General features: G+C 43.9%; 1 protein-coding gene across 5 annotated transcripts in view; it reads left to right on the plus strand.

Moving 5' to 3' along the window:
* The window catches only part of USHBP1 (USH1 protein network component harmonin binding protein 1), a 227,914-nt gene that overhangs the window by 124,650 nt on the left and 81,869 nt on the right, over positions 1–21,395 (plus strand). The gene's annotated exons all lie outside the window — the stretch shown is intronic.

Below are 21,395 nucleotides of genomic sequence, written 5' to 3' on the forward strand. Positions count from 1 at the left end.
TACGGTTTTCCTCCCTATGCCCGTGTTGTGTTGGCATACTATACACCTCCTACAAGAGTAGAAACCCTCCATTTCATTGAAAAGTAGTTGTCGTATGGGGGGATTAATAACGTTAGGGGCAATTTTGCTTTGTAGGGTAGGGGCACCCTTAAAAATGACTTTGGCCCTGTCAGGTAAAACCTTACTTAAAACTCGGTCATTCCTGAGAACGTCCCAATGTTTGGACATGATGGCCTTCACATGTTTATATTGATTGGAAAAACCGGTCAGTAATGACCACTTGAAGATCTCATTTGATTCTTTTTTGGGTTTTTCAACCAGAAGTGACTCTCTGGTGGTCTCCAGGGCACGTTGGAATTCACGATCTATGAGATTAGGGTCGTAATTCTTATCCAACAATTTGGACCTGAGAAGAGCAGATTGTGTGCTGAAGGCCTCCATATTAGAGCAGTTCCTCCGTAATCGGAGAAATTGACTTCTTGGAACTGAATTAAGCCAGGACCGATGGTGGCAACTATCAGGGGGTATAAAACCATTTCGGTCAGTGGTCTTGAAATGAGTCTGGAAATGGAAACGACCATTGCGGATCTCAATATCTAGGTCTAAAAAATTGATTTTTTGATTGCTAGCTGTGTAGGTAAGGGAAATGCCCCGATCGTTGGTATTAAGATGTTCAAAAAATGAGTCCAACGATTCGGCGCTGCCCTTCCATAGGAGGAGGATGTCGTCAATGTATCGTGCCCACAAAGTAAGGGAAGGATCCCTATTAGTGTAGACGACATCCTCCTCCCATTTGGCCATAAATAAGTTGGCGAGGCTGGGGGCAAAATTGCCCCTAACGTTATTAATCCCCCCATACGACAACCACTTTTCAATGAAATGGAGGGTTTCTACTCTTGTAGGAGGTGTATAGTATGCCAACACAACACGGGCATAGGGAGGAAAACCGTATCATTTATGTCATCAGTCACACAGAAACAATATCCCATTAAACGCTTTTGTACTTGCACCACTAGTTACATTGTTTATCTAATAACATGCCACTGTGGAAAGCAATATGTTGGCCGCACTATTCGTTCTTTTGCCATACGAGTTGCTGAGCATATTGCTTTGATAAAAAGCGGTGATACTAAACATACGGTCCCCCGACACTACAAGCTACAACATAACCGGGTAATTGCTGGGACACAATTCACAGTGATAGATCGATATGTCCCCCCATGGAGGGGCGGAGCTATGACCAGGGGTGTATCACAGTTGGAGACCTTCTGGATATATGAGCTCCGCACACTCTCGCCTTTGGGCATGAACGTTGAGCTCGACGTTAATGCCTTTATTAATAGAGCCTGATACCCCCAAGTGAATGCTTTCTCCTTTCTACTTTCTTATATTGTTCCCATTTAGGCCCCCTCGATTTCTATTTATTTTTGTATCTAATTTTATTTTTGTGCATCAGTAATGCACTCTAGGGTGCATCCTTTACACACGGAGTTTATACCTTGGGATAGCCCTTGTGTGACACCATTTTTGGATCTATTTGTGGACCCTTTGTTTTTTGTTTGATTTACATGCATACTAATACTGTATATCAGGATGCACCAAGTACACACATGAAGGATTTTTTGCCTACTTATTGTGGGAAATCCTTGTAGTGTCTTGCATATGTATATTTTTATTTTATGTCTATTATCTAGTGCACCTTTTCATGGGAGCCCGCCATATTTTTTATATTTTTATATTTTTATATTTTCATTACAATTTTTATGGAAGTGGTTATTGGACTCATTATGTTGGGTTCACATATCCTTTCCTCAACATGAAATATGTTTCATTTTTTAGGTGATAATACTCAATGTTGATTCAATTGAAGATTTTTGAATCAATTCTAAAATTGCACTTTCCTTCTTCATTGCACTCACGTCACCAATTTTGATTTTTCATTTGGTTTATAATTTCAGGGTCACCTCTCTATTGTTAGTGACTCTTCTGACCATGCTATACCTACTTTATTGCATGTACGTCTTTGTTTGATCACATCACATGCACTTAGGGGCTTTTTCTTGGTCCCGTGTATAGTGTTATCATCTGGGGCCGCCACGCCCACACATCGGATTCACCGCATCACCTCCCCTTACACTCATTACGCATGAGCAGTATCTAGTTAGTGCTCGCATTGTTACTTTCCGGGGCCGTCACGCCCACACATCGCATCACTGCGGCATCCTCCTCTTACACCTATTGCGCATGAGCAGTGTGAAGCGCAGCACTTGCGCCCACTGCACATGCGCAGTATTAAGCGCACTTCTCAGATCACATTTATGGGCTCGTTTTCATCTCGGGCACATCATCCAGTCTATCCATCGGTTTGATAAACACTATCCCTTCACGGATTTTCCCTTTTTTCAACATTCACGCCGTACATCGCTCTCTGTATTTCCGGTGTAGTGTACACTATGGAAGAGAGGCGTGGTACGCATGCTTGGAACGCACGCCGGTCGGCCATTTTGGCCGAAACCGGAAGTAATTACTTTTCAAACGTAGAGTGGTTTCCCATCATGAGGGGCACATTTCTTATATAAATTGGAGTGGCTACAGTGGGGGGAACCCCCCTGATGACGTCTTTTGGGACGAAACGCGTCGGGCAGGATCCCATTGTCGCCACTTTTTCTCTAACAGCGCTGTTTTAAGTTTTGGATCTACATGTGAGTGTACATCTTTTTTATCCGTAATAAATATTTTATTTTTTGGATTTACACTATGTGGCCCTTTTTTTCTTTTTCCATCCTTCCACATCAAAATCTGGTCCGGTGAATGTTGTTTTGAGGGGTCTTTGTGTGGAATACCCCATTACTTCCTCAAGACCCTCATCTGTGAGATTGTGTACACCTCTCAAGCTCCCGGCATCACTGGACGAACACTACCAATTCGTGAGACCGCATCCTCCTCGGAGTACATACAGCCACTTACCACCTAAGCCTTGTCCGACCCAATCCGGCGTATGCCCCATTGGGTCCATCTCATCTGGTAAGCCTTTCCAACTCTTGGTGGTAGTGAGCAGAATTTCGGTCAAGATTTTCATATTTTTTTCATTATTTTGTTTTTACACGTTGCCCTAGAGACTATGTGCCTTTGATGTTTCTAAAAGGACTATATGCTTGTAGCAGATGGTATTGATTCTCCCATTGTCCATTGACTTGCATATATTAGCATCATATACTGTTCAGCGCCACACTTGTTTTGGTGTTTTTCTCATTTATACTTTGTTGGTCGTGTTGGCTGCTTCTATGTTTTTTAGTTCAGAGTAGCGCAGAATTTTTCCACATCTTGATTCTTGATTGTTTTTGATACCTTATTCTGCAGCAACCCATTCCATTTGTCAGAAAAATGGATGTCTTTGACTACAGGGCCTCTAGGACCGTTAATACAGATGGGGTCTTTGTGGTCACTAATAATGATACCGAATTAGGTGGTTTATTCCTGAGGCTTAAAAACATCATGTCCTCAGAATTACATCTACAATGGGACATGGTATTCTTGGAACGGTATGTCTCTGAACATATGGTTCCAAGAAGCCTCCGATGGGATGTACACCCCCCTCAAGGGGACCCGGATATAGAATCTTGGTATAAATATTTTAACGAGGCAGGGATTAATCTCCTTGGTGTCCTCATCTCCAAGAAACGTCAGAGGCTAGCCATACTGGATGGCGAGATCAAGGAGATTAAGGATAGACTCTTAACATATAAAAATTCCCCAGAGTACTCAGTTCTTTCCTCTAATCTCCAGAAACATCTTGAGAAGGAGGATAAAGAACAGAGGAATAAAAAACAAAAAAAGTACTCTAGAGATGTGGGGGACTACAAAACAGGGAATGTATTTGGGTGGCAGAAGTTATACACTGCAAATTCTAGCAGCACCTCCTCCGCATCCTCTGTACCTTGCCCCCCCGGTGTTGCTACATCTAGAGTGACCAATTCAGGTATACCCCCTCCGGGTACTCCTGTTGATACGAGAGTGAATAATCAATATAGGTACGAATCTCCATCACGTACTAATAGACATCATTATAATTCTAACACCCCCTTTTCTAATCAAAGAAGTAGAGCCCCCACCAGAGGTAGACAGGGGGGGAGAGGTCAACGTAGCCGTGGGAGGCACCCCCCTGAATCATATTCAGGACATTATGAAGTCCCCCCACCTCGACAGATCCCATACACAGAAACCCAATATCTAAATCCCTATCATTATGAACCTCCACCTCCCACCACACATAATAGGTTTTTACCCCTCAGGAATACCAGGGATGACGAATTTGGGGATGATTATGGATATAGCCCTGGGTTCAGACGTGAGCAGCCGTTCCAGGACTACCCTCCATCCAATACCAACCCACGCCATTCACAGGTTTTTCACGAGGTCCAGAGACCAAGAAAAAGGGGTCCCGACCCAAGAGGGGTACAAGGGGAGGTTGGAGAACCCAGAGGAGGAAAGCGAAGGAGAACTTAAAGGGCCAAGGTGTTTTTAACCTCAGTACTAAGCCTTTGACCAGTGAAGAACTTTCCGTACTTGACAAGGGACTCAAATTTGCCCCCCCTAAAAAGCTAGACAAGTTTGGTACTTTTGTAGATATTCATAAATATATACGGAAGTTACACATCCAACGCTATCTCGTCTCTAATCCTGTTAGAAACGAGAGGTGCGCCACATCGGGTACAGTCCATTCAGGCCTGTCTAACCCCTCATTGTTTACTCCACCAGTCCCTATGGCGCCAGCCATCGGTATGTTTAGAGACTTAGTCCTGAAAGACCTATCTGAACTTCCCGAGAAACGCACATATTGCCACTCCCTGTCCAACATAGGTTTAAAATCTCTGTGTTCACAGAAAGACCTCGTGATCCGCCCAGCGGACAAGGGGGGTGGCATCATTGTTCTCGACAAAAAGGACTACTTAGCCGAGATGTACAGGATTCTTAATGAACCTGACACATACAAAATAATGTCTAATAATCCTACCAATGTTTTTAAAAAAGAGTTGTCTGTTATCATAAACAGAGGCTTTGATCGTGGTATTTTAAACAGAAAGGAGAAAGAATTTTTGGTACCCTTGGCACCTAGGGTCCCTACTATTTATTACTTACCTAAGGTGCACAAGAACCCTGTTCAACCCCCAGGCCGGCCTATCGTGAGTGGTATTGATTCTATCACTTCACGTATAGGCCGGTATATTGATTTCTATTTACAGCCACTTGTAAGACGTATGCCCTCTTATCTGAAAGATACAGGGTCCACCATACGCATGCTCGAAAATCTAGTACCACAGGGTGATTTTATCATTGCCACGGCTGACGTGGCCTCCCTGTATACGAGCATACCCCAGGATAAGGGCTTGGAAGCGGTCAGACATTTCCTTGAGAAAGAGCCCAGTATAGCTTCCTTCCAGTGTTCTTTTATCATGGAACTATTGGAGTTCGCTATGAAACGAAGCTATTTCTGGTTTGATCAACAATTTTACCATCAGTTGCGTGGCGTGGCTATGGGGGCCAAGTTTGCCCCCAGCCTCGCCAACTTATTTATGGCCAAATGGGAGGAGGATGTCGTCTACACTAATAGGGATCCTTCCCTTACTTTGTGGGCACGATACATTGACGACATCCTCCTCCTATGGAAGGGCAGCGCCGAATCGTTGGACTCATTTTTTGAACATCTTAATACCAACGATCGGGGCATTTCCCTTACCTACACAGCTAGCAATCAAAAAATCAATTTTTTAGACCTAGATATTGAGATCCGCAATGGTCGTTTCCATTTCCAGACTCATTTCAAGACCACTGACCGAAATGGTTTTATACCCCCTGATAGTTGCCACCATCGGTCCTGGCTTAATTCAGTTCCAAGAAGTCAATTTCTCCGATTACGGAGGAACTGCTCTAATATGGAGGCCTTCAGCACACAATCTGCTCTTCTCAGGTCCAAATTGTTGGATAAGAATTACGACCCTAATCTCATAGATCGTGAATTCCAACGTGCCCTGGAGACCACCAGAGAGTCACTTCTGGTTGAAAAACCCAAAAAAGAATCAAATGAGATCTTCAAGTGGTCATTACTGACCGGTTTTTCCAATCAATATAAACATGTGAAGGCCATCATGTCCAAACATTGGGACGTTCTCAGGAATGACCGAGTTTTAAGTAAGGTTTTACCTGACAGGGCCAAAGTCATTTTTAAGGGTGCCCCTACCCTACAAAGCAAAATTGCCCCTAACGTTATTAATCCCCCCATACGACAACCACTTTTCAATGAAATGGAGGGTTTCTACTCTTGTAGGAGGTGTATAGTATGCCAACACAACACGGGCATAGGGAGGAAAACCGTATCATTTATGTCATCAGTCACACAGAAACAATATCCCATTAAACGCTTTTGTACTTGCACCACTAGTTACATTGTTTATCTAATAACATGCCACTGTGGAAAGCAATATGTTGGCCGCACTATTCGTTCTTTTGCCATACGAGTTGCTGAGCATATTGCTTTGATAAAAAGCGGTGATACTAAACATACGGTCCCCCGACACTACAAGCTACAACATAACCGGGTAATTGCTGGGACACAATTCACAGTGATAGATCGATATGTCCCCCCATGGAGGGGCGGAGCTATGACCAGGGGTGTATCACAGTTGGAGACCTTCTGGATATATGAGCTCCGCACACTCTCGCCTTTGGGCATGAACGTTGAGCTCGACGTTAATGCCTTTATTAATAGAGCCTGATACCCCCAAGTGAATGCTTTCTCCTTTCTACTTTCTTATATTGTTCCCATTTAGGCCCCCTCGATTTCTATTTATTTTTGTATCTAATTTTATTTTTGTGCATCAGTAATGCACTCTAGGGTGCATCCTTTACACACGGAGTTTATACCTTGGGATAGCCCTTGTGTGACACCATTTTTGGATCTATTTGTGGACCCTTTGTTTTTTGTTTGATTTACATGCATACTAATACTGTATATCAGGATGCACCAAGTACACACATGAAGGATTTTTTGCCTACTTATTGTGGGAAATCCTTGTAGTGTCTTGCATATGTATATTTTTATTTTATGTCTATTATCTAGTGCACCTTTTCATGGGAGCCCGCCATATTTTTTATATTTTTATATTTTTATATTTTCATTACAATTTTTATGGAAGTGGTTATTGGACTCATTATGTTGGGTTCACATATCCTTTCCTCAACATGAAATATGTTTCATTTTTTAGGTGATAATACTCAATGTTGATTCAATTGAAGATTTTTGAATCAATTCTAAAATTGCACTTTCCTTCTTCATTGCACTCACGTCACCAATTTTGATTTTTCATTTGGTTTATAATTTCAGGGTCACCTCTCTATTGTTAGTGACTCTTCTGACCATGCTATACCTACTTTATTGCATGTACGTCTTTGTTTGATCACATCACATGCACTTAGGGGCTTTTTCTTGGTCCCGTGTATAGTGTTATCATCTGGGGCCGCCACGCCCACACATCGGATTCACCGCATCACCTCCCCTTACACTCATTACGCATGAGCAGTATCTAGTTAGTGCTCGCATTGTTACTTTCCGGGGCCGTCACGCCCACACATCGCATCACTGCGGCATCCTCCTCTTACACCTATTGCGCATGAGCAGTGTGAAGCGCAGCACTTGCGCCCACTGCACATGCGCAGTATTAAGCGCACTTCTCAGATCACATTTATGGGCTCGTTTTCATCTCGGGCACATCATCCAGTCTATCCATCGGTTTGATAAACACTATCCCTTCACGGATTTTCCCTTTTTTCAACATTCACGCCGTACATCGCTCTCTGTATTTCCGGTGTAGTGTGCACTATGGAAGAGAGGCGTGGTACGCATGCTTGGAACGCACGCCGGTCGGCCATTTTGGCCGAAACCGGAAGTAATTACTTTTCAAACGTAGAGTGGTTTCCCATCATGAGGGGCACATTTCTTATATAAATTGGAGTGGCTACAGTGGGGGGAACCCCCCTGATGACGTCTTTTGGGACGAAACGCGTCGGGCAGGACCCCATTGTCGCCACTTTTTCTCTAACAGCGCTGTTTTAAGTTTTGGATCTACATGTGAGTGTACATCTTTTTTATCCGTAATAAATATTTTATTTTTTGGATTTACACTATGTGGCCCTTTTTTTCTTTTTCCATCCTTCCACATCAAAATCTGGTCCGGTGAATGTTGTTTTGAGGGGTCTTTGTGTGGAATACCCCATTACTTCCTCAAGACCCTCATCTGTGAGATTGTGTACACCTCTCAAGCTCCCGGCATCACTGGACGAACACTACCAATTCGTGAGACCGCATCCTCCTCGGAGTACATACAGCCACTTACCACCTAAGCCTTGTCCGACCCAATCCGGCGTATGCCCCATTGGGTCCATCTCATCTGGTAAGCCTTTCCAACTCTTGGTGGTAGTGAGCAGAATTTCGGTCAAGATTTTCATATTTTTTTCATTATTTTGTTTTTACACGTTGCCCTAGAGACTATGTGCCTTTGATGTTTCTAAAAGGACTATATGCTTGTAGCAGATGGTATTGATTCTCCCATTGTCCATTGACTTGCATATATTAGCATCATATACTGTTCAGCGCCACACTTGTTTTGGTGTTTTTCTCATCAGATCACAGGACATGGTTCCAGTAATCCATATCTTTAGTCTGCTTGCCTTCAGCAAACTGTTTGCGGGCTTTCTTGTGCATCATCTTTTTACCATAACCTGCCACCAAAGAACAACCCAAAATAAATTCTCCTGCTCCTGATGATCGCAGCGATACTACATATGTATGTTAATTGTTGTTCGTACCCATAGTACAGCCCAGAAACAATTGTGCGCATTTTACTTTTTTTTATCCTACCTACAACACACCGATACTGGCACTGATACGAACTTAAGAAAAAATTAAAAAATCCTGTCCGAAAAATACTTACCCTGACCTTGACTCAAACACTAACCCTGGGGCTGACCTAGATCAAACCTTGATCTAGGAATTTTTTTTATATTTTATTTTTTCAATTATTATTATTATTATTTTTTTCTACACATTTTTTTTTCTATCTCTGCAAGGACAGAGAAAGATACAATGCATCTGTCTCATCCATTCAGAGAGACAGCCTCTGATTGGCTATCACAGTGATCAGTCACTGTAAAGCCTGCCCCAATGTCTTCTATCACAGCACACAGCGTGCTCACAGCAGGGAGACATGCAAATATGCAGCCCTACAGAAAAAACCCAGTCCAGTGGGGGCCGCATATTTGTGTACAGTTGGCATAAAGGGGTTAACATTTTTCCTGTTTCAAAAAATCGAATTTCTGTTCACCTCATCTCATTGATACATTTATAGTAGATGAAACAAGGAAAATTTTCTAATTTCCTGATTTCTCCCTACCTCCACCCATGAGAAATAAACTAATGAAATTCTCTGTACCCATGACCATTCAACAAAGTATATGTAAACCCAATCACTAAAATCTCATAAAAGCTTTAACATGTTAATGTAATTTTTAAAAGTCGAGTTTAATACTTTTAGATCTACAGATACCAGCTGACTTTGCCATTATGATTCTGTGGCATGGGTTTCTGGCACAACAAGCGGCCATTTAATAAAAAAATAAAAACAAGACAATTGTTAACATATGCAAGTACTGTTTGTATATACAATATCTTACAGAAGTGAGTACACCCCTCACATTTTTGTAAATATTTTATTATATCTTTTCATGTGACAACACTGAAGAAATTACACTTTGCTATAATGTAAAGTAGTGAGTGTACAGCTTGTATAACAGTGTAAATTTGCTGTTCCCTCAAAATAATTCAACACACAGCCATTAATGTCTAAACCACTGGCAACAAGAGTGAGTACACCCCTAAGTGAAAATGTCCAAATTGGGGCCAAAGTGTCAATATTTTGTGTGGCCACCATTATTTTCCAGCACTGTCTTAACCCTCTTGGGCATGGAGTTCACCAGAGCTTTACAGGTTGCCACTGGAGTCCTCTTCCACTCCTCCATGACGACATCATGGAGCTGGTGGATGTTAGAGGCCTTGCGCTCCTCCACCTTCCGTTTGAGGATGCCCCACAGATGCTCAATAGGGTTTAGGTCTGGAGACATACTTAACCAGTCCATCACCTTTACCCTCAGCTTCTTTAGCAAGGCAGTGGTGGTCTTGCAGGTGTGTTTGGGGTCGTTATCATGTTGGAATACTGCCCTGCGTCCCAGTCTCCGAAGGGAGGGGATCATGCTCTGCTTCAGTGTGTCAAAGTACATGTTGGCATTCATGGTTCCCTCAGTGAACTGTAGCTCCCCAGTGCCGGCAGCACTCATGCAGCCCCAGAACATGATACTCCCACCACCATGCTTGACTATAGGCAAGACGCACTTGTCTTTGTACTCCTCACCTGGTTGCAGTCACACACGCTTGACACCATCTGAACCAAATAGGTTTATCTTGGTCTCATCAGATCACAGGACATGGTTCCAGTAATCCATATCTTTAGTCTGCTTGCCTTCAGCAAACTGTTTGCGGGCTTTCTTGTGCATCATCTTTGGAAGAGGCTTGCTTCTGGGACGACAGACATGCAGACCAATTTGATGCAGTGTGCGGCGTATGGTCTGAGCACTGACAGGCTGACCCCCCACCGGTATTGGCCACCATGCTGCAGCTCAGTTTCAGGGTCTTGGCAATCTTCATATAGCCTAGGCCATCTCTATGTAGAGCAACAATTCTTTTTCAGATCCTCAGAGAGTTCTTTGCCATGAGGTGCCATGTTAAACTTCCAGTGACCAGCATGAGAGAGTGCGAACGATAACTCCAAATTTAACACACCTGCTCCCCATTCACATCTGAGACCTTGCAACACATCAAGAGTCACATGACACCGGGGAGGGAAAATGGCTAATTGGGCCCAATTTGGACATTTTCACTTAGGGGTGTACTCACTTTTTTTGCCAGCGGTTTAGACATTAATGGCTGTGTGTTGAGTTATTTTGAGGGGACAGCAAATTTACACTGGTTTACAAGCGTACACTCACTACTTTACATTGTAGCAAAGTATAATTACTTCAGTGTTGTCACATGAAAATATATAATAAAATATTTACAAAAATGTGAGGGGTGTACTCACTTTTGTGAGATACTGTACATTAGATATAACTTCTATGATTTCAGTAAATACTGTATATTTGAAATAATCAGGTTGACATAAATTACAATCTGTATCACTAAAGCAGTGATTAAGGTTAAAGTGTATGTTTAGCCCAACCCTTTTTTTTGTCAGTATATTTTTTGCTGTCTTTGCCACCCTAAGGAGATTTCTCCTAAAGCAGAACTTTATCTATAACAGTTTGATAAAAATGATTGTTTTTTTAACAAATGGACATACATTCTACATTAATAAATATGCTACCAAAATAAGTGTGCTGTATATTGCCTCCAGTATTGCTTCTGTTTCTTCTTGCTGGAGGCTGCCATTTTTTTTAAGCCCAGAGCAGTCACTTTCTTACTGGAAAATCTCCTCCTCTCCTTGGTCTCAAAAACGATATGTCCCTTTCTTTAATTAAAATGTGTACATTTTACCTTCTGTTAAAAAAAAAAAAAAATGAGTACATTTCCAACCTTGATTGTATGCCTTGGTTCAGAAAGAGAGGAAGGCTAACATAAACTTTACAGTTAGACATCAAAGAAATTCTGGACAGCCACACCCCAAAGATATTTGCCTTTATTCAATAAGGTGTCATCCAAAATACAGGTCACAAAGTGGAACAAAGCTTACGCGTTTCACACTACAAAGAGTGCTTAGTCATAGCTTAGAGTGCATAGTCAGGAAAAAATCTTTGGAGTTCGGCTGTCCAGAATTTTTTTGATGTCTAACTGCCATAGCATTGCCAGCACCTGGACTTCTAGACTGAAGGAGATGCCTTTTACCTGACCCACCTGGAGTGGTGATACTCTCTATAAGCTTTACAGTGCTGAAGTTCACAGGCTGCCGATGATTAAGAAAGGAGAGAATATTAGGGAGGTAAAATAACACGCTATTCTTGTAAGTGTAAAGCCTGGTACACATAGGCTGAAAATTGACCAGTTCAGCAGGAAATGGGCGACTTTCTGTCCATGTCTGTTCAACAGAAGCCAGTCTAATGGCCGGCTTCTGTCAAATGGTCCTGCTGGATAGTATTTGTGTTTCAAACACTAATCAATGTATACTGGTGTCGGGATAGTCCACCCCTGTCAGAACACAGTGTCTCAATGGGAGAGATCCCCGCATCACCATCGCTTGTGTGTATCTGTCAGGGTTTTTTTTGGTTGAACAAAAAAAAAAAAAACAACTGTATGTGTGTCCCCAGCTTTTCCCTTTTGTGTCTCCCTGTCACCTCTCTTGCTTTTCTCCCTCCCTAATCTGTGTTCCCTCTGCACAGTCTGTGTCGTTACTGTTGCTTTCTTCCCCCTTCAGCAACAGTAATGCTGCATACACACGACCGGACTTTCCGTCAGAATAGACTCCGATGGTCTTTCCTATGGAGTTCCGACAGAGTTCCGCTGAAACGGACTTGCCTACACACGATCACACCAAAGTCCGATCGTTTAGAACGCGATGACATACGACGGGAGTAGAAAAAGGAAGTTCAATAGCCAGTAGCTGCCCTTGCGTCGTTTTTGGTCCGTCGGAATAGCATACAGACGAGCGTTTTTCCCGATAGGAACTGATTCTGTCGGAATGATTTGAAACATGTTCTATTTCTAGGTCCGTCAGAATTTTAGAAAGAAAAAGTCCGGTCGTGTGTATGTGGCATTAATCTTAAAGCTGTTAGCCGATGGGCCTCTAGTGGCTCTGAATTAGGCAGAGTGCCGAAAATATAGAGAGTAAGCGGGCCTCTGATTGGCTGACTGTTGGCACCAAATAACCCAAGCAACTGCCCTGCTTCTTCTTGGATAGGACAACAACCCACTGCTAGTAGTTAGTAGCCTTACCAGTCTTGTGCTCAACTCCTTGCCCAATGCCTACCTATGACATCCCCTGTCATTAGCCTTTATATTCATTAAAAAGGAATGTCCACACAAAAAATATATTTTCTGCACTGATGTTCTTCAAAGGTGGCAGTGACACTTCACATCATATAGACATATGGACAGATGTCTTCGGCATATACCACCATACACAAAAGTTAACAATCTGTAGCAGTCATTGCAAAAGCAAAACATTGCACATCACATATAAACCAACTTCTCTTAGCATCTTCCCTCTTTTACTTGAGAGCACCACAGTGTTAGGAGTCGGGACCCATTCCCCTGTATAGTAGACCTGTAGCATTCTGCTCTATTCAAACCGAGATTCACAAGGTGAAACATCCTGTTCTGTCAGCCAAGATTAACTAGGTGCCTTCTGTAGTATACCAGTCTCTCTTTGTTGTCCCACTCCATAGCTAAATTTAGAGGGATCTTACTTGCCCATTATGCATTATGCATCCAGCTCACGTCTCCCTTCATGTCGTTCATGAGACATTCTGGGGCATAAGTACTGAAGTCAGAGAACACTTAGCCTGACCTAAAAGGCAATTGCATCCCACTCACAGTCCACTTAGATCATGTTTTGAGTCAGGAAGACTACAGCTGGGTGTTGGGGCATTTGCAGTAGCTGACTACCTCTGCATGGCTGTGGGGTGTTTGCTCTCATGCACTGTCTCATTCAGGCTCCACTCACCCTTGCATGGGCACTAGCTCCACCCATTACATCACTACAGGGAGACTTTGTCTAAAATGGGACCTAACACCCAATGACATAATTCCCTATTACACTATTTTGGGATAGAGGCAGCTAGTGGCAGGCTAGCTAACTGTACCTGCTTACAAGAGCAACTGAGCATGTGCAGAGCAGGGGGAGACAGTGCATTACTGGATTATAACTGCTTCCCACCCGGCCAATGTACATTAACAGCCAAGTGGGAGCTTCACCATTCTGAGTGGACATACCTATACGTTCCTCAGAACAGGAGGTTGCGCAGTGGTGTGATCCTGTGATGGCTGTGATCTTCCGACACAGCCCATCACAGATCGGGATATTGGCGCTGTGATTGGCCCTCTCGATCACGTGATGGATGTGTTTAATCACAGCCTTCATAGTGTAAACAGAGACATGTGTCTGTCTCGGCAATCCCCACAGAGCTCAGTGAGAGCTCAGTTAGAGAGGGGGGAGAAGGAGAGCGGGGGATGCTGCAGCCTATGCTCCTATGCTGATAGCTCTCTGTGTAACTGATGATTTTACACAGGGCGCTGTCACAGATAACACAGACTGCAGTTATCCCCACACAGTACACCAAGCACCACTGTCCCTGTCCCATGAACATCTGTCCAAGTATGCAATGAACATCTGTACCAGTGCACAAAACATCTGTGACAGTGTCCCATCAACATCTGTACCAGTGCACAAAACATCTGTGTCCCATCAACATCTGTACCTGTGTACCGGTGCACAAAAACATCTGCAATAGCGCAATAGTGTTCCATTGCAACATCAACATCTGTCAGTGTCTGCCGGTGGACGATCAACATCTGTCATAGTGCACAAAAACATCTGTCAGTGTACCAGTGTCCCACCAATGAATAAATAAAAAATGTAAAGCACAGGGGTATTTGTACTGTCTTGGCATGTTAGGTCCTCAAGAAATGAGATTGGCCACCAGGTGTGATCAGGTGTGATCAATTGGCACTAGAGCTTGTAAACTCTATAACACGCAGACCAAATAATATACACTGATTTGGGTTATTTTTACCAAAGAAATGTAGCAGCATACATTCTGATCAAAATGTATGTGGAAAAATTACTTATTTGCAAAATGTTATAACACAAACTTTTTTTTCAAAATGTTCGGTCTTTTTTCTTTTGTAGCGCAAAAAATAAAAAACCCAGTGATTATTAAATACCACCAAAAGAAAGCTTTATTTGTGGGAAAAATGATAACATTTTCATTAGGGTACAGTTTTGCATGAACGCGTAATTGTTATTCAAAGTGTGACAGCGCTGAAAACTGAAAATTGGCCAGGGCAGGAAGGTGGTAAAAGTGCCCTGTAGTGAGATGGTTAAATAGTATAGGCACTTATTTTTAAAGTTTTACATAGCTGTAGCATGGCCCCCTAGAGGGCTGCTTGGCTTTACCTGCTCACCTGCACTGCCATGACCCGATGAACATTCCAACCCACCTGACACTCTGGGTTCAGACATCTTTACACCATCTTAATGCAATAAGTCAGACAACTCTGCATGTTTATGTTCTGATAATGTTTAGTAGAACAGTTCAAAGAAGATATTGTCACAAAGAGGAGGTAATAGATCTGCTGAGTTTTGGGCAACGTGCCAACTCAGCAAAGGAATTCTTCAGAAAAACACAAGCTAAATATTTGCAGGTAAAACAGTCTATTTTATACACATGTACAGTGGAGTTCTGCTTGCACCTGAAAGGATAAACAAAAGTTAGATGTTTATACTGACAAACTTCTAAAGGGGGAAACCTCGGCCAGCCTATAAACCTTTAACCCTAATGAGAGGTCAGACTTAATGTCAATGGTATAAGAACTCTTATAGCAACAATGACAGCAATGTCCTTGTTGCAGGTCTGATGGTCCTCACCGGCTTGTAGGAGCTCATTAATTGTATCCAATAAGGTGTAATAGCAAGCAATAAGATTTCTTGAAGTGGAAGTAACTAAAGGTGTCTATGCACAGTGTTCAAGTGCTCAGTAAAGTATTCCCAAGGTAAAGATGTCTGTGCAATCTGTCCCAGTGAAACTGTGAGAAAAGGATTTGTAAAGGTGGGTGATTGCCCTCTCACCAATGACCAGGCTGATTTGATGCCCTCCAGACAGCAGCTCCTGTAGCGACACACATGCAGCGGATCCGCCGGTTTGATCTCCCAATGCAGAGCTTAGAACACAGGTTGGCAGGCGACCGAAGTGGTGCTGGATGTATGTCCGACGAACATCAAGCAGTACTAGGCCCTTCTCATCCAGGTTGGAATGTTATACACCGCATGGTAGGCCGCAACCTCTCGCTCTCAATGCACAGAGAGGTCCGTCTCGCATCAGGCCCAGGAGGAAGAGACAGCATGGCAGGGCTTTGGCTTCTTATATAGTTCCTCCCAGCAATCTCTCCGATGGTAGCAAAGATCCTTGGGGTATGTAGTCCAGGTACAGGGTCAGGCAAAGTGATTATCAATCTGTGGAACTACTCATCCCTTTAGCTTGGCTCACAAACATGATGTCAGTTGATAACACTGGGCACTAGAGGGACATGCGATGCATAGAAATACCGGAGGAACTGTACTTTATAATTGTAGTCCACATTGCTACATCCTCCCCCCACTTGAAAGTCTTTGGTCCCTAAAGACAGATCACAACTTGTGGGATCACTTTACTGTATCATAAAACTGAATACTTAATCATCTGATAAACTAGAAGTTGTAACAGCTAACAACTGACCCAACGAAGGATCTTATAACAGCAAATTGTATACATCCTCAGGCGAAGTCATATTAATTTTGTGACAAGCCAGTAACAAGTTAGTGGCCCATCCAGTAGTGTCAGGAGGTGGATCAAGGTCATCCTTTATCAAAGGTTAGATAAAGGAGGCAAGTGCTTGACTGGAACGTTGAGCAGTAGGTATAAGTTTGTCAGAATTTTCTCCAATTCATATGTCAGTCTTTTTGGAGGGCATATGCTCTGTCTCAACCTGGAGTAGATGTTTTCCAGTGGCTCTGGTCCCTGTTCTGTTCCCCAGAAACTGCATCCAGATTCAGGTTCAAGTTATACTTCAGACTCTGGTTCTGGTTCAGAGACCGTCTCTCTCTCTGCGAGGTTAATAGGAGGAATGGGAGCATCCATTACACTCCGCACTTCAGTGGGTTCCATCTTAACCTCCTCATCTCCCCTCGGTGGGTGTGGATCTAATGTTTCAACTTCAGGCAAAGGGAGACATGTCCTCCTTCTAAAGGGTGTTCTTTGACGGTCTTTTTCCTCAGTACCAGGGACAATGGAATCATCTTCCGAAGGAGAAACCCACAACCAATCAAGGGTTAATTCTTCATCGTCACTCTCCTCTTCAGGGAGTGTGGGTGGGAAAGTTTTCCTGGCCCTAGGCTTCAGCGTCGGGGACTGATAAGTCTCCAAGCAAGGGGGTGAGGGTACTCGAACAGCCTCTGATATGGACAGTAAATGGTTTTGATGCTAAGTCTTGAGACGGCCGGTCTTCCCTTCAGACCAAATCTGGTACACAGGGAGCCCAGGTAGTCGTTTACGGACAATGTAGGATTGGGAACGCCATAGGTCAGCCAGCTTATGCTTCCCTGTACCCCTAGATTGCGCAACAACACTCGATCTCCTGGTTGTAAATTCTGAACCCTCACTCTGAGATCAAAGTTTTTCTTGTTCATTTGCTCTCTGATGGTAGAGGCCTTTTTGGCCTTCTCATAAGCCACTTTTAGATTCTTATAAAGTCTGTCAATGTACTCCCAAGGCTTGGGAGGTGTGATCTAGTGATGTTCCAAAAGTCAGATCCACAGGTAGACAAGCTTCTCTCCCGAACATTAACCTGTAGGGGGAGTATCCAGTAGAATCATTTGAGGTGCTATTATAAGCATGAACTATTGCAGTGATATGATCCCCCAATGCTGTTTCTTCTCTAATGGGAGAGTCCCCAACATGTTCAGCAGGGTACGGTTGAAACGCTCAGGTTTTGGATCCCCTTGAGGATGGTAAGGAGTAGTCCTGGATTTATTTCTGCTTAATGCCGCGTACACACAGTCGGACTTTTCAACCGGACTGGTCCGACGGACGCCGACGGACCAAATCTGGCGGACAATCCGATCGTGTGTGGGCTTCACCGGACCTTCAGCGGACTTTTCCAGTCACAAATCTGACGGACTTTAGATTTGGAACTTGCTTCAAATCTTTATGTCGTAACTCCGCAGGACCCAGAAATCCGCTCGTCTGTGTGCTAGTCCGACGGACAAAAAACGATGCTAGGGCAGCTATTGGCTACTGGCTATCAACTTCCTTATTTTAGTCCGGTGTACATCATGATGTACAAATCCGTCAGACTTTGGTGTGATCGTGTGTAGGCAAGTCCGTTCATTAGAAAGTCCGTCGAAAGTACGTTGGAAAGTCTGTCAGAACCGTCCGGTCGAAAAGTCCGACCGTGTGTACGCGGCATTAGAGTTCACATAATCTTCTGATCTGCTTGCTTTCAAAATGCCGACCTTGATCCGATGCAGGCACTGAGGCAACCCATTATGAACGAAGAACTTCACCACTAGAGTCTTTGCCACAGTACTAGCCCGTTGATCCCTAGTGCGAAAAGCTTGAGTATATCGGGTGAAATCATCTGTCACAGCCAGGACATTACTTCATCCACTCAGGTCAGGTTTCAGACACAAGAAATCAATGCACACTAACTCCAAGGGTCCCTGGCTTTGAATATGGTCCATTGGGGTTGCCCTGCCTGGTAGGGTATTTCTCTGAATGCATCTGATGCAAGAGCGACACTAGCTTTCCACCTCTGTTCTCATAGACGGCCAGTAAAACCACTCCCTGACCAGCTTGAAGGTTCTATCTGGGCCTAAATGACCATGATCACCATGAAGTGCGGTCGCAGTTAGACGATGTTTCTCTGGGAGGAACAGTTGACTCACACCTTCTGCTTCCTCAGAGGGACCTCTTCGATATATATGACCCCATCTTCCAAATTCATTCATTCCCACTCTCTATGGATTACTCTGGCCCCCTCGATGGGGTTATTCACCAGTATCTGAGGGTTTTGAGCTGATAGCGTTTTATGTATCAGACTCCCCAATGGATCTTCCCGTTGATCCCGTCTCATATCCTCTTGTCAGCTGAGGCAATTATTGGCTACATATGTGGGTCAAATTACAGTAATACTTTGGTACTCCTACAGCTTCAGCGACTATGGCTCCTCTGTGTTTGTACTCTACACCTTGACACACGGCCTGTACTGCTTCGAGAGGTAAATGGACCCAGCTCTTCTGTCCAGCCTTGATAGAGTGCGGTCTTCGGGAAAGAGCGTCAGCGTCTCTGTTTCCCACACCCTGTCGTTATTTCAAGCTGCACTGAAACTCAGACAGAGCTGCCAACCACCGATGCCCAGTGGCGTTCAACTTTGCAGTGGACATTAGGCAAATCAATGGGTTGTTGTCAGTCTTCACCACAAAGGTAGCCCCGTACAGATAGTCGCGTAGCTTATCTACCACAGCCCACTTGAGGGCCAAGAACTCCAATTTATGCACGGGATAAATCTTCGGGGGGGGGGGGGGGTTGAGGCTGCGACTCACATAGGTCACTGGACAGAATTCCCCTCCGACTCATGGTACAATACCCCTCCAAGGCCATCTCTGCTGGTAGCCACGTGTAATTCACACGGTTTTGATGGATCAGCGTAGGCTAACACCGGTGCTTCAACCAGGCTCTCCTTCAGCCATTCAAAAGACCTTTCACACTTCGCTGCCCATCGTCCCTGGATAGACTTGCGAGGTTTCCTGGGGCCTCCCCTCTGGGTTTTCTGCTAGTCCCCCTCCGTCTGCTTCTGTAACAGCTCGTTGCAATCTGTGAGGAGTTCTTCACAAATCTTTGATAGTACAAGCAGAAACCAAAGAATGACCTCAACTCTGTGACGGTATTTGGACAAGGCCAGGAAGTGATAGCCTCCAACTTTTAAGGGGGGGGGGGTTGCTATTTCCTCGACCGACGCCACATGCCCTAGGCAAGTAACTGAGGTCTGGTAGAATTGGCATTCCTCTAAAGACAGCTTCGACCCCACGGTGTGTAGTCGCTGGAAAACTTTCTCCAACCGAGCTTCGTGCTCCCCAAACGTTCTGCCGAACACAATGATAAACTCAAAAAACCCTAGAGGGCTGATGAAGGCCGTATTTTCTCGGTCATCTGGATGCATGGAGATCTGGTAATATCCACTCTTTAAATCGGGTACACTGAACTATTTGGCCCATGATAAGCATTGTAGGGCTTCTTCTATGCGAGGGGTTGCGTACTGATCTGGGATAGTTCTTTGGTTCAAGGTTCGGTAGTCGATGCACAGCCAAAGGGACCCATTCTTCTTCCTCACTACCACAATCATGGAGGCATAGGGGCTCCTGGACTCCTTAATGACCCCTGGCCCCACTAAGTTCTTTGGTTCTTTATAGTTTGTACCCTAACCAACCTCTGAGGAGGCGGTGGAGTTGGTCTAACTATTCATTCAGTGGAGCTTAGAACACAGGTTGGTAGGCGACCAAAGTGGTGCTGGATGGATGTCTAACAAACAGCAAGCAGTGCTAGGCCCTTCTCATCCAGGTTGGAATCTTATACACCGCGTGCTAGGCCACGACCTCTCGCTCTCCATGCATGGAGAGGTCCATCTGGCATCTGGCCCAGGAGGAAGAGATGGCAGGGCATGGCTTTGGCTTCTTATATAGTTCCTCCCAGCAATCTCTCCGATGGTAGCAAAGATCCTTGGGATATGTAGTCCAGGTACAGGGTCAGGCGAAGCGATTATCAATCTGTGGAACTACTCATCCCACAGTCCCTTTAGCTTGGCTCACATACATGATGTCAGTTGATAACACTGGGCACTAGAGGTACATGTGATGCATAGAAATACCGGGGGAACACTGTACTTTATAATTGTAGTCCACATTGCTACATAGCTATACATACAAAAGGGGTCAGGCTGAAGTGGTCTATCAGGACTTAATTTTCTGACTAAGGTTACACTTTAACCTCCTGTCACAGAGATACAATAGAACTTCCTAAAAAGTGAGGTGAATTCCCATCTTGGACATTTCTCATCAGAACAGATAGCCAAGTGTAGAATTACCTCTTACCTCCTTCAAAGATTTTGGCAGGGACACAAACAACAATACAAACCTGACAGGAGTTCTAATTCTTTTCTACTCTATCCAAAACTAAAAAAAAATGGCTATACACACATTTCAATTAAAGGATAAGTTCACCTTTTTAGAAAAAAAACATAAATGTACATATTTTTGCAGAGATACCCATGATCAGGGATGCTATGTCAGGCTTCTACAGACAAGCCCTGCAACTTCAAGCCAGTACCTCCATACGGGCCTTCAGTTTGAAAGCTGCAGGCCTTGTGAATGAACCTAAATGGCGCTCAGCAATGCCCTTGCAGTTTATTCAGAGCTTCAAACCATCTGCTGCAGTGGCTGATGATATTTGTAGTTGCTGTGAAACTGTGAATGAATGACAATGCTGTTTTTGAATTGTGATAGCGGGTGAGAAGAACCCCAACCTGCTGTCACTCTGAAGGGGGGTGA

The sequence above is a fragment of the Aquarana catesbeiana genome, linkage group LG01 (assembly GCF_042186555.1).
Source record: "Aquarana catesbeiana isolate 2022-GZ linkage group LG01, ASM4218655v1, whole genome shotgun sequence".
In the NCBI taxonomy this organism is placed as follows: Eukaryota; Metazoa; Chordata; class Amphibia; order Anura; family Ranidae; genus Aquarana; species Aquarana catesbeiana.